The sequence below is a fragment of the Vanellus vanellus genome (genome assembly GCF_965231255.1).
Source record: "Vanellus vanellus genome assembly, chromosome: 1".
Classification (NCBI taxonomy): Eukaryota; Metazoa; Chordata; class Aves; order Charadriiformes; family Charadriidae; genus Vanellus; species Vanellus vanellus.
The window spans coordinates 76,501,730-76,515,156 of record NC_138905.1 but is presented as its reverse complement, the minus strand read 5'-3'; positions in this window follow the sequence as shown (position 1 = coordinate 76,515,156).

Genomic DNA, 13,427 nt, shown 5'->3' with positions numbered 1-13,427 from the left:
GGTCTCTGGGTAATTGTGATCAGTTTTAATGTAGGTGTTGGTGTGATCATTAATTGCCTACGTTGTCCTCTTGGAGACTTTCTTTCATAATCACCTCTCTGAAGTATTCTCCAGCCTGCAATTTCATACCCTAGCAGCTGTGAGAGGTGACGTGAGTCAACGTTGTGTCGCAGGACTTGGATGAATTTGTGGAGCGCGGCAAACCCTCCACACTTCACAGGCCAGGAGAGGCCTACATAATGGTTCACTGTAAAGTCAATGTGTCCAGTGTCTTCAGCCAGTACAGTCAGGCTCTGAGAGCCTCTGTGTGCCGAATCTCTGTATTGCAGCAGAGTTAGCAGGGAGGAATCCAGGTGGAGATATTCAGCCATTGTGCACACGATGTAGAGGCGTTCCTGTACTTCCAGGGTTTCTGCTCCAGTAGAGAGAATGATTTCAGCAGAAGTGATGGGAACTTCCTTCCCACACCTGATATTGAAAGTCCAAAATTGCATTGGTTCACAGTCATTTATCTGCCCCCCCCCCTCCCCCCTTTTGTGAAGATACCTGTTTGGATTTAGTCTATCATCTTATGCACATGCGTCACTCAAAATTTTACCTCTTAGTCCAAAACTTCCTCCTACCGGATATATGAATGTTCCCCATTCCATTAACTTCAGAGAGCACGAAGTTTGATCCCACTGCTTGTGTAGAACACAGCAGTGTGCAGCGTCCTCTGAATTTACCAAACACTATCCCCATTATGTGGCCTTGAAAGTAATTCACTTAAGAGATATTCCCAGTCTATTAGACATCGTTAGGAAAGTACCACCAGTGGACATAGCATGTTGTGGAGGCAGTTCAGAGCCTTGCTAGGAGCCTGCCACTCTTCCTGCTGACAGAAGAGGCCCAGTTTCTAACTGGGGCAGGGAGACGGGGTGCCTGTGCCTGTGGATGCTGGTGGCCACCTGGAGAATCTGTGCCCCAACACCACTGGGATTGCAGTCTTTATGCCCATGCTTGCTGTGCACTACTGTCTGGGGGCAATGAATCCTCCTGCTTTTAGATTCAACATGTGCTCATTCCGCATTTCTGGGTTGGGTTTTTTGGTTCTGTTTTGGGGTTGCTTTTTTTTAGGTTTTTTTTGGTTGGTTGGTTTTGTTTCCCCAATGTCATATTTCCATGGTAGGAAAAAAACACCCAGTGTCAGTTAGAGAGCACCCATCTCTTCCTAAAATTCCTCCCTCCCCACTGATTAAGGTAAAAGCTGTAGGAAGCTAGCAGTACTTACTGGTAGCTGTTTGGCATGTGGTTCAAGCTTCCCTCTGTGTCCAGGAATAAGATGCTGTCCTGAACGTGGATGGTGAAATTTCTAGCAGCTCTTGGTGTTTTCTGGGCATGTGTCCTTCCAGAGGCAGCTACGGTCAGCAGGTATACTCCGCTCTCTCCTGCCATTGGCAGCCCTTGCAGCATGTTTGTACTGGGGTTGAAGTCCAACCATTTTGGCAAATCTGCACCACTGGCTAAAGTGACCTGCTCCATAACAGGATGGCAGAGAAGCAGAAATAGAGATAGGGAATGGCGTTACTACTCTAGTTTTACATATTGCAAGTTCTAACAGGACAGAAGTCCAGGAACAGATATAAATGATCCATTTAAAAATCTAGAAACCACAGTGCCTTGATTCTTATGTAGGGCTTGTTTTATGTTTGGTTTTTTTTTTTTTTTTTTTTTTTTTTTAATGCAGTGGCAACGCTTACTGTCCATTTTTAGGACCCTGCATTCTTCAGATTGCAGGTAGATAAAATACGTTTTGTGGGGGGGTTTTGTTTATTTGCTTAATATGTAACTGCTATGTTGGCAGTGAATGATGGTGAGATTTTTGCCATCGGTTCTACTTATTTATAATACATCTGAGGCACTTCTCTGAAGATTTTTTTTAAGGAGTTCATTTTAAACATAAAGTGAATGCCCATTTGCTGCAGGGCTGTACCAAGAAGCGTATTTAATAGCATTACCTTGTGCTGAGTTTTCGTTCCCTGAAAGGCAAATACTGGCACTGGATAATAGAATATTTTTCCTATGTGGACAGTTGCATCTGGGATTCCTTGCAGGCTCTTTGTTTCTTCGTGTCTGTCGTTTGATCCCTTGGCAACCGCAGCAGCTGTGCTTACACAGACAGATACCAGTGCAAAGAGAAGAGGTAAGAGCCGTGTCCCCGGGAGCAAAGGGGACCCTGAGGCAGGAGACCCGTTGTGGGTGCCCGCTGGGTCCCCGCAGGCATCCATCTTCACCCGGTGGGTGTGCGGGGTTGCGTGCCGCTGCTACTTCATTGCGCTTCGGAGCTGCAGGGGAAAGGAAAACACCAAGCCCATATGCACGTGCACTTTGGATCAGTCAGCTTCATCTGGTGGGGAAGCAGAGATGTGGCAAGGCCTAACAATTGCATCTGTAACAGCCCTGCTGGGCTGCTTGGGCCACAGTGACATCTGGGGAGGGTTGTAGGCTTTTAAAAATCCTTGGTACTTACCGTCACTTCTTCATTCAGCTGAAAGTTTTTCTCGAGAAAGCACTGTGTCGCACAAAGCCAGTTCATAACGCTTTTTAACCCAGTTTCCTTCAGACTTGCTGTTGCTCCCATCTCTGCTTCTGTCGTGATAAAAGCCCACTTGGTCTCTAGGAGATGAAATGTTACACTAGGGCCTCCTCAGGGGGGCCTTCAACATATGGCTTAGAGGAGAGCCAGATAAACAGCGCAGTAACCTGACCCGCCAGGAGTTTGTGGTATAGTGGTAGCAAAGGGAAAGGTGAGGATGGCATACGGCGAACAAATTGTGAGGGCAAAGACAGGGCTGAGGGTCAATATCCTTTGCCCTGTAGCATCCAGGGCTGGACTTCTGACTTATAACATTTGGCACTTCTTTTTCAGGTGGAGATAAAAGTGGTAGTAAGTAGTAAAATAGTTCCTGCAGGTGGGGGCCTCTCATAAACCTGTGAGTGGCTTCCAACTTTTGGATGAGGCGGGCATACGATATACTTGGTCTGTCCTGCTTAGGATAGCTTTATTTAAAAGCACACAAAAAGAAAATAGTTGTAGGCAGCAGCAGCAACAACGTTTACTAGGAATGAGGTCTTGCTCTGCTGGTTTCTAACAAGTATTTTCTTCCTTCTGTTTCTGGATGTGTTTGCAGTGTGCTTTGTTGTAGTTGCCAACCCCTCTGTCATGCTCCATTGCTCAGATCCCTTCCATTTTAGTGATGGAGAGAGTGAGAAATGCTAATGTAAATTAACGCTCCGAAGTATTCATATGTAAAGACAAAAATTATGTGGTATCACCTGAAACACAGTGGTTCACTAGAGCCTGCAGTGTGTCCTACTGGAAGTATACTCTGAGGGGGGGGGGGGGAGGGAACCAACAAACCAAAAAACAACAACAACAAAAAAACCACAGAAAACCAGTTCCCTTACTGATTAGGTGTGGGGAGCTCAGTGAATGTGCTTGAGGTTGTTGGCTTCTTTTGGACAGAGAGGAATCCATATGCAACTAAGTCCTGTTTCCATTGCAACTATGATTGGCTCTGAATAAATCAAAAGTTGTGTTTCTTTTGATTATGCTCAGTTACGCTGAGAAACAAGTTGCTACACTCAAACCTCCATTTTTCATTGTCAGTGTCTGCCATGTTTCTTCTGCAATCTCTAAAATCATAATGGCATGTCCTCATTTGCTGATTATGAAACTATGAAAAGAGCGAGTAGGTGGTGGGGCGGAAGTTCAAGTTGGAGATGAGAACTTTTCATTTAGAGAATATCATTCTTACGCAAGGGAATGGGTGCTTGACAGCTGACTAATCTCTCCTAATGAATTTGCCTCCTGAGAGCTTAGTAAATATTGCCATGTAACCATGTATGAATCATCAGTGTGCTCTAAAATGAGGGAACGCTTTGAGATCCCTTGGTTGCCGTGAGCTGGAAGTAGTCAAAACCCACTCCAAAAGTGCGACATCTGCCCCAGTTCAGGGGTCCAAAGCCCACGCACCCACCTGCATCTCAAGTGGGGAAATGCCAGGGAGCGTTTCACCTATTTGGGTCCCTCCTTAGTAACTTTTGGCCTATTGGCTTTGACAGCAGCAAATATTGTGTGTTTGCTTTGTAGTGTCAGGTGATGAAGAATATTTTCACGTTGTGTGTTATCTTGGTGCTCTGGATATAAACTTCACGTGAATGTACTAGGGAAGCTTAAAATAATTAGGTTTTTAAAAGTTCTCTGGAGACCTCCTGTAATTCTCACTGTAGTACAATTACTCATAATTAATTTTTCTAGCTAAATTGCAACAGAGGTGTGTAGCAGTCTGCTGGGTAAATGCCTTTTGATAAAACCAGAAACCATCTAAAGTGCCACTCTATGGCTACATGCAGGAAAACTTGTGAACAAATGTAGCTCATCCAGAAACAAGGACTCCTGGCTTAAAGTATTTACTTTCCAAACAGAACCAAGAAATATCAAAAGTTTTATGGAATAACTTCATTCTCATGTGATTTTTATAACCAGACTCTAGCGAACCAAATGTGCAGATGAAGGTGGGTAAGTGTAATCCAAAGCTCATCTGAATGAAACAGGAACTTTTGGGGGCACCTGTAAGTACTTGTAAAGACAAAAACGGCTTGCTTATTTTGCTTCACTACTAGCTTTAGCCACAATCTCTTTCCTACGAGTCTGTACTACATTTACACAGATATTATTCTGAAACTGGAAAAAAACCCCACCCCTAAATCTTTATCTGCAGCGTCAAAGAACACAACTGAAGAATACACTGTCTGCTTTTTTTCTTTTTGGTTGGTTTTTTGATTATTCCCCCCCCCCCCACCCCCCCCCCCGCCAAGATGGACTTGGTGATCAAACAAGGGAGGGGAAACACAAACCTGTAAAATGGAAATCATGACTGTCTTGTTTGCCTGTGCTGCTGCTGCCAAAGGCGCTCTCTTGTCACTCCTGCTTAGACAAAAGGGGGAGCGAACGTCCAATACTTCTCTGTGCAATGTTCAGCAAGGCTGCTTGGAGGTGACTAGGATCTCCTGCAGCATCCAAAATAGCATAAAATGGTTGAGTTTTATGGTCTCTAGCACAGAGCTAATGTTTTGGGGTTGGTTTTTTTTATGAGGTTGTTTTTTGTATCCATTAAAGCCCCAGCACCTGGAATCAAATAATCGCTTGGCAATTTTAACTTCCTTTTAAGACATGTTGATACTCCAGCTGCCTTCTCTGCTGCAAAGGCAATCTAGATATTGTCCCCAGTATCCCCAGAAAACTCAGCGAGCAGAGGGTTATTTAAAAATAGTATCTTGGGTTCTCTTAGGAAGTCTGATTCTTTTTTTTTTTTTTTTTTTTCTTTTTTTTCTCGCATGTCTGAAGCTGGCAGTGCTGCCAGTCCTGGAGGCCACCCCTTGGTAAGTGCCAAGCAGTTTCAGAATGGTTTGCATTGACGTAGTGGGAAGTCTGGTGGTAGCGCGTTTTCTGCTGAATTGTTCAGTATAGGAGTTTTCCACCTCTTTCCTTTGACTTCCATTATATTCCAGGAAAAGACTCTTGTTTTGGAGTTGCCTAGTAACATATAGGGATACGCCTGCAAATTGGCCGTTGGCGCATTGAGCCCTATGCAAAATATGGGAGACGTTTTTTGTTTGGAGTGTTGCAATAACCATACAGTCTGTTTTTTTGGAAGACAGAAACCTGGTAACTGGGTGTTGGGAGAGACACAAATGCATATGTTGGAAGAAAGGAGCCTTTATGTTCCTGTGTGTCTAAACAGATGTCACCCCTGTGTGATGGGCCAGCCAGAATTCGTGCCATTGTGGTAACACACACTTTCTACACAGGGTTGAAAAGCCTTGGGGCACAAGACACGCTAATTTCCAGGAAGTGTTCATTTTACCTCACTTTTATTAAATAGGGTCGTCTTTAACAGCTCACCCCTCTATCCAGAGATAGGGCTGTGTCAAGGGGGGGGTATGCATGCTTTATTTTCCATATGGAGGAAGTGTAGTGTCCTCGCTGAGGTGTTGCTCCCCCCCCTTGCCTATTCAGTGGGGTCAAATGGCAGATGTGTGGTGTTGATTAATGAAATTGTGGAGAAAGTCAAGATTTTGCTATCTGTGATAAGCGTCAGGAAAAGATTTGGGTTTCTTTGCATAACTTTTCTTCAAAATAATAAAATATTGCATAATTTTGAGTTTTAAACATACTGGTGTCTGGTTTTGAGTTGCTGCCTCAGGTTTTCTTTCTTTTAAAATGAACAGGGGAAAGAGTGGAAAGGACACAGGAACAACATCTGAGGGAAAGGTTCTTAAACCTTGTCTTTACTTGCTTCTGGTTCTCATTCCGCTTTGCGCTTGGAAATTATTTTCATTTCCCACCTCACTTCCCTCCCAAACCCCCATGTTTCCTCTGAGAAATTGTCTATGTGGGAAAGTTTAAACATGAAAGCCAAGGTATGAATTTATACCAGGGTTAAATTTTGTTTTAACTACTCATTTGAACACTCTCATTTTGCTACAAGCATTTTTTTCTTTTTAAATTATGGTTTTCTTTTCCTTTTTAAAGCTTAGCTTATAACACTGCAAACTGTTTAAACGGAGCTGGAAGAGGTTGTAGTAAAAGGACTCGGGCACTTACATAGTTATAGTTATATATCTAGCGGATAAAACTTTCCTGTTCAGACAAGCCCTCACTATTTCATCTTTAGTTTTTTTTTTTTTCCTAGGGAGAGTTAAAAACTGAGAAGAAAGAATTTACTTCAATGATCTCATTTTCTAAAGTGCCATCTTTTTATTTTTCATTTCAACTTCTTTGAAAATGTGGAAAACAGATCAAATTCAGAGTTTCCTCTTTTTTTGGATGAAAGTACATCTTTTGATAAAACTTGATATTAAATTTTGTCCACCTTTTCAAAGTTATTAGCTATTTATTAAGGAAAAGGTCATTAGATTGGCTTGAATAAAGATGCCCTTTTGTAGGAAGGTTTTGTTTTTAATGCTGCCCTCTGTGGGAAGGGAGACAGGAGATGGTGCCGGAGCTGCCCATAAAGCAGGACTTTTGGTTTTCCACCTTTTGTTAAATTCATTGCGAGACCTGCAAATCTTTAAAACTGCCTCCATCTCTCTTCAGCCATTAATGAAAACATGGGCTGTCACTTCAAAAGGGATTTTAGAAATCCTGTCAGCTGATACTACTCTAAGCTGTCCTTCATGGCACATGGAGCTACTAACTGAAATCTTTTGGCAGTGTGCTTTTCCCCCCCCCTTTGCCCCTTTTTTGGTCAAACGGAGGAGCCTGAGGAGAGCTGAGGTTTGCACAAATGCTGGGACGGGATGGAGGCTGACGTGCCAAGTTCCAGCCTCGTGTGATTTGATTTGATTTTATTTTAAAGAGGGGTGGGTTATGTACCGAACAAGGGACACAAGGTTTGTAATGGACATGCTGACAGAACCTTATTTATGGTGCCTGCTGCCGCTCCTGGGCTCAGCTTTTGCATTCAACCCGCGTTGCTGGCTTCTCACAGCAGATTTTCAAACAAGTTGCTGTAATAACCTCATAATGCTTTTTTGTCTCGCTCAACGGGCTCAGTTTAGCCTTGCTCTTAGCTGATGTGACAGTTTGGGACAGAGCTGCCTTCCCCTGGCCACCAGCCCCAAATTTGGCTCAAAGCACCCTGTGAAATCCAGCGCTGTCCCTCCGCTAATACAGATGCTGTTGCCATTGCTCTGCCTTTATATTTGATGGTTCCTATCTGCTTTGCTGGAAAGAAGGAAAAACTACATTCCCCCGTGATCAGATGGGGCTTTTTCCTCATAAGGAGAGTTAATTCAGCCCTGCCTGAAAGTAATGAAGATGTGGAGGAGGTGTCAGCGTCCCCCAGGGCACGAGAGGCTCGTGGGGTGTAGGGGGTGCAGTACACCTCGTTCACCTTTGGGTGGTTTCAGAAGTGTTGAAAATGGAGCAATTGGTCTGTTTGCCCTCCTTCACACCCTTGTTTGTTGTTTATAGCGGGTCCTAAAGCTTCAAAAACCAAACAAACAATAGCCGAAACCCCTGTGCCTTTTCTCGTGTTGCAGAAACTGAGAGGCTGTTGACCGATGGGGGATCGGGAGCAAATTTACAGCCAGATCTCTCTTACCAATTTTTCCTCCCAGATGTTTTTCTTTCTGTGTTTGTTTTACTTTGGCAATTAACTAAACAAATTGCTGTCTGAGCAGTGAAGCTAATGGAGTCTGGTTTCCTTCAGGTTTTTCTGCAGTTCCCTTTTGTCTTTCTTAATGATCTCAGCTTTGTCCTTTGCATCTTCGTCTCTGGGGAAGGGCAGTGAGGAGCTGAGTGGGGCTGATTTTTGGCTTTCCCCCTTCCCTCCGTGGGGGCACACTTTAGGATTTCTGTCCTTTACCCAATGTCTAGTTTAACAAACAAACAAACCAACCTCGAAAGAACATAATTCTCAAGGCGTCCTTAAGATCCCTCCCCTTCCAAGTGCTCTCCACTGGCTTAATAATGGGGTCAGGCGCTTTTGGCTGGGGAAAGGATTGGGTTCCCGGGGGGTGGGGGGGCGACAGGCAGGCTGCAATTGCACAAGCTTCGTTTCCTTGCAATGCCAAGGTGGAAGGTTAGTTTCTGGAAGCCACCTTTTTTTTTTTTTTTTTTTTTTTTTTTAAAAAAAAAGAAAAAAAAAAAAGGCTATCTGTTTTCTGGGTCCCTCGAGGCCATCTGGGTGAGCTGTTCCTGCTATTTCTAAGAACACTTGAGCAGAATAAAAATCTGTACCCTCCACAAAAGCCTCTGTTGCAAAGAAGCAGCGAAAGGGGGGGTGGGGGGGGGGGAGTGCAAAATCACTTAAAAATACTTGTCTTTTTAAAATAAAGGATAAGATCCTATGTTAGTTACGGTAGAAGTAGTATTTATGTTCATTCTTGATTTGATGACAATGTTGACAGCTCCCTTTCAATTGGGTTGGCCCACAGCTACCTGTGGGATTCAGTTTCTGCCTTTTTTTTTTTTTTTTTTTTTTTTTTTTTCAGTTTATGCCAATCTTCTCCCTGTTGTAGGTGATGTCAAGTGTTGCCCAGAAAACCACAGCTCAGGAAAAGTGTTGTGTTGGGGTGTAAAACCAATGACTGCAGAGTTATTGAGGCCTTTACAGAGAGACAGCCATGAACCTCCTTTCACGTCATTGAGAATATCAGTGATGAAGCCAAGAGTTTTGATAGGGGATTGAATACAATCCCTAAATATTAAATATGCCAGAAATTTTAAAAAAAAAAAAACCAAAACCCAAAACAATAAATACACAATTTGTCAGATTTTTAGAGTGGGTTGAGACTTGCTCCTAGACCCTGGTAATGTTGAGGTGTTCAAGGGTCTTTTATTGAGGCTTATCAGTGTAATAGGAAAAAAAGAGGGGGTGGGGGGCATGGGGAAGACAGATCTATCGATGCGCTGCGGTCTTGCATAGTGCCTCTGACACATTCTTAGCTCTCCGGTAAGGGATCTTCTCTGAGCAGAAGCACGAATTTCTGCGCATTAGTTGGAGTTTTTAAAATATTCTTTGAATGTAAGGTGAGGCCAAGAAGCACGCTGTGCCCCACGTCCACCCTATGCTCTTTTGCGAAGAGTAAGATGCAGCACAATAAGCATTAGCCCCAGACTATAAGTTATGTTAAACTTGAGGGGATGGGAGAAAACCAAAACAATTTAGTTTGTATAAATGCTTCTCGCCTGAAATGAAATTATGCAGGAAATAATGCAAAAAGCCTTTAGATGAGCTTAGTAACTGCTCTTATAAAAAGACAGCAGCAGTCTTCGTGGGGCTGTGTTTTCAAAGCCAGATCTCAACAGTAAGTTTTGATGCTCTGATGAGGTGTCAGACAAACCAGCTACATTTTTAGGAAAGCTTCAGGTTCTTTTCTTGTGGCCCTTCAGAGCTTCTGGAAACAAAACTGTTTTGTTTGGTTTGGGGTTTTTTTGTGTGTGTTTGTTTTTTTTTTTTTAAGACATAACTGGATCTAGGAGCCTTACTACAAGCTCTTATATTTTGCAAATATTAGTCTGGCTATTTGCTTGATTTTTTTTTTTTTTTTTTTTTTTTTTTCCCAGGCTGCTATGGCTGGATGATTTTATTTGCATACCATAATGTTTGTTCTTGCAACAGTAACCATGCAAAAAGTTGCCACGGTAACAGATTTCGCTGTTTGAAAGGGGGACGAGAGTACCACCCTGACCTCCTGGCTGAGCGCTGGACTGGGAGCCAGGAGAGACGGCTTTCGATCCTGCCTCAGGCTGTTCGCGTTCGCCTTTGCCTGAGTTGCCCCTGGCAGGAACCAGCAAAGCATTTCAGTGATTTTTTTTTTTTTTTTTTTTTTTTTTTTTTTTTAATTGGCTGCCTGTTGGTAGGCCCCAACCCAGACCCTGCCTAGCAACCTCCGGCATCCAAAATGTTTGCCTCACAGACTCTTTCCACACCCATGGGCTCTCCTTACACCTTGCCCTTCAGCCCTGGCCCCGACCCCTCTTGCCCACATGCCGGATGGCCTCCAGACCTCCCCACTTCCCCAAATTCCTTTGTAGCTCCTGCCATTTACCTCTTGGTGTCTCCATTTCCCTTCTGACCCCTGATCTGCCCTGTGGCCTTCACCATGTTGCTTGACTTTGTGGCTGTACCTCTGTTTATCTGTGACTGATCACCAGGCCACTGGGCAAATGTTGACTTTTTTCAGGACCAGCTGTATGGAGAAAGGAGTCTGGGCATGGTTCTTCTGTTGCTGAAACACACGGACATTTTCTTTGTTTATTTTGTTTCTACCTACTTACCTATTTCTGGAATAAGCCCGGACACATCAAAACAACGATGATCAGCTTGCATTAAATAAATTAACTTTGTGCTTCTTGATATCATTGATCTTTAGCTCATCCACTAAAAGCACCTAAAAAGAAGGGCAGTAGTATTGGTCTGTTGGTTTGTTTGTTGGTTTTTTGTTTTGTTTTTTTTTTTTTTCTTTTCTAAAAGGCGAAATCTTTTTTTTTTTTTTTTTTAAGCTCAGCCTGCAGATCAGGACTACAGGCAGATCTCCTGAGCTTCCTCTGATCCCCACCTCAGTGGATCAGCCTCTCTCACTGCCTTGGCATCAGGTCTGTGAGAAGTTGAATTCATGGGACTGGGCCACCAAAAAAAAAAAAAATGCCTACGATACAGTTTATCTCCAAACTCTGCTTCTGTGTGTCTGCCAAGTGATAATTGGGGGGGGAAGAAAAACCCAACCCTCATGATACCCATTTGGTACATGACTGACAGATTTATGATAGGACGCAGTTTCCTCCGTTTGTCTGGCAGCAAGGGACGGGGCTGTGCGATTGTGTGTCCGCCTTCTCGCTGGCCAACGCTTCCAGCTGGATTTGGAGGACAGGAAATGATTTAGTGAAAGGCTTTTGGTGACAACTAACAGAATTCCTGCTGATAACTTTTTTTTTCTTTTTTTGGTCCTCTCCCTCAGAATATTTTTACAGCAAGCCCGAAGTCGTTGCGGAGTGGCACTGGAGGTGGGTGGTTACAAATATTTGATGAGTGTGTCATGGAGTGGCTTTTATTTCCGTTGGAAGTATGATTTGTTCTTTTAATCTTCATCTCTTTGGTATTCTCGGTGATCAGAGCAACATAAAAATATATTTTTCTTACCAGATGGTCGTGCCCTAAAAACCAGCCCCATTTGTCCTCAAGCAAAGGAGAGCTATTGTCAAAGTAACTTAAGGAAAGAGTAAGATTGTTCAAGAGTCTCCCAGTAGGGAGGGGATCAGGGAAGCAGTTTATGCCTATGTCAGGAGTGCTCTGATTGCATTGTAAACTGCTCACTTCGGCAGGAACAGCGCAGGGCTCAAGCCCCGGGATCACAAGGTAGTGGCAGCTGTGGAGCATATATTTAAAAAAAATCCACAATTTCTGTAATGCATTCCTGTGTAAGGCATCTCTCTTGCAAAGAGGGGAAAAATAAATATTTATTTACTGTGACATAGGATTACCTGTGTCAAAGAAAGGAAAATACTGGTGTTGGATGAGCACCTTGGAGAAACTTTTAAGAGTTGTTTAAATGCAACGTTGGAAACCAAGTATCTTTCCTTAGAGCTTGGTGGTCTTCAAACTTAAGGCTTTGTTTCTCACCATGGGTGGGAAAAAACCCAGAATCTGAAATCCTTGGTATTGGTTCTCCTCTTAGAAAAGGAGGGGGAAAACACTTTCTTTTTTTTTTTTTTTTGAAGAGTCGATACACATGGGAATTAATCAGATCTGTTTTCAGTAGATACATTACAGCTCAGAAAATTAAATTGTAAGTGAGATGGATATTTGTCCTTGTGAATTTGACACCTATAAACAAAAAACTTTATTTTGAGAGCTTAAGGAGCTACTGTAGGCTTTGTGCTGGTTTTACGCTTGAAGAGTTCTTTTCTCCAGCGATGTTTATTGCACTGTAGTCTCCAAAGTGGGATTTACTAGGAAAGGGTGAAAAATAGTGCAGTTAGCATTATAAGATGGATCAGGTTTTTCTGCTGGATTGTTCATGTCAGTGACTCTTGTAATGAAGTGCTATGTGAGAAAATGGCCTTTCATTGTCTGTGCAGTTAGCAGAGTACAGGCAAACTGCTTTTATCTGCTTTGGAGTCAGTTTGAATACCGACAGCTCGGATCTTTTGATCTGCTGTAGCCAGGCTGGTGGCTTTGCCTGTGCAGGAACGAACCCAGGAGCAGAGAATGGAGAGGGAAGACTCCAGTGGTCACATAGGATGGAAAACAGGCGAGTGATAAGACCATGGGAACTACACTAAGAAAGTGCAGGAAAAATGGGTGGAGACCAGAAGAGTCAAATGCTGCAGTGATACCGCAGAGGCTGTGGTCCTGGTTCGTTCTTCTGTAACTTTTATCCTGAGACAACCTGAGTTTCAGCTAGAAAAAAGTGTTTTCTTTCTAAGTGTACAACCGTTTAAATAATACCACCTACTTGTGCCTGGGGAACAAAACGCCTTGTAAAATTAAGCTAGTTTTTGAATCTTATAAATTACCTTGTAAAAATTCCCTTTGTGCTGCTGGAGGTAGAACAGGTCTGCAAACAACTGTATGCAGCACGGCTAATCCAGGCACTGTTCGCGGGACAAAACGACTCCGAAAGCGATGTTCGGTCTCCCGGTCCCCCCCCTTGCAGCACTGGCTTTTGAGAACTGTCCTTGTTGAGGAGCCCCTCTGCGGCAGGATAACCGCACTGTGCTTGCTTTCATCACCCCTTTTTTAAAGGAGGCTGATGATGTCGCGTCCTCCCTCTTGGCTTGATGCAGCTGGAAGAAGGAGATGAGCTGGCCAAGCCAGCAGCTGCTTGAAGCGCTCCAGACCTGTCTATGCACATCCTTGCTTCCAAATTCCTAG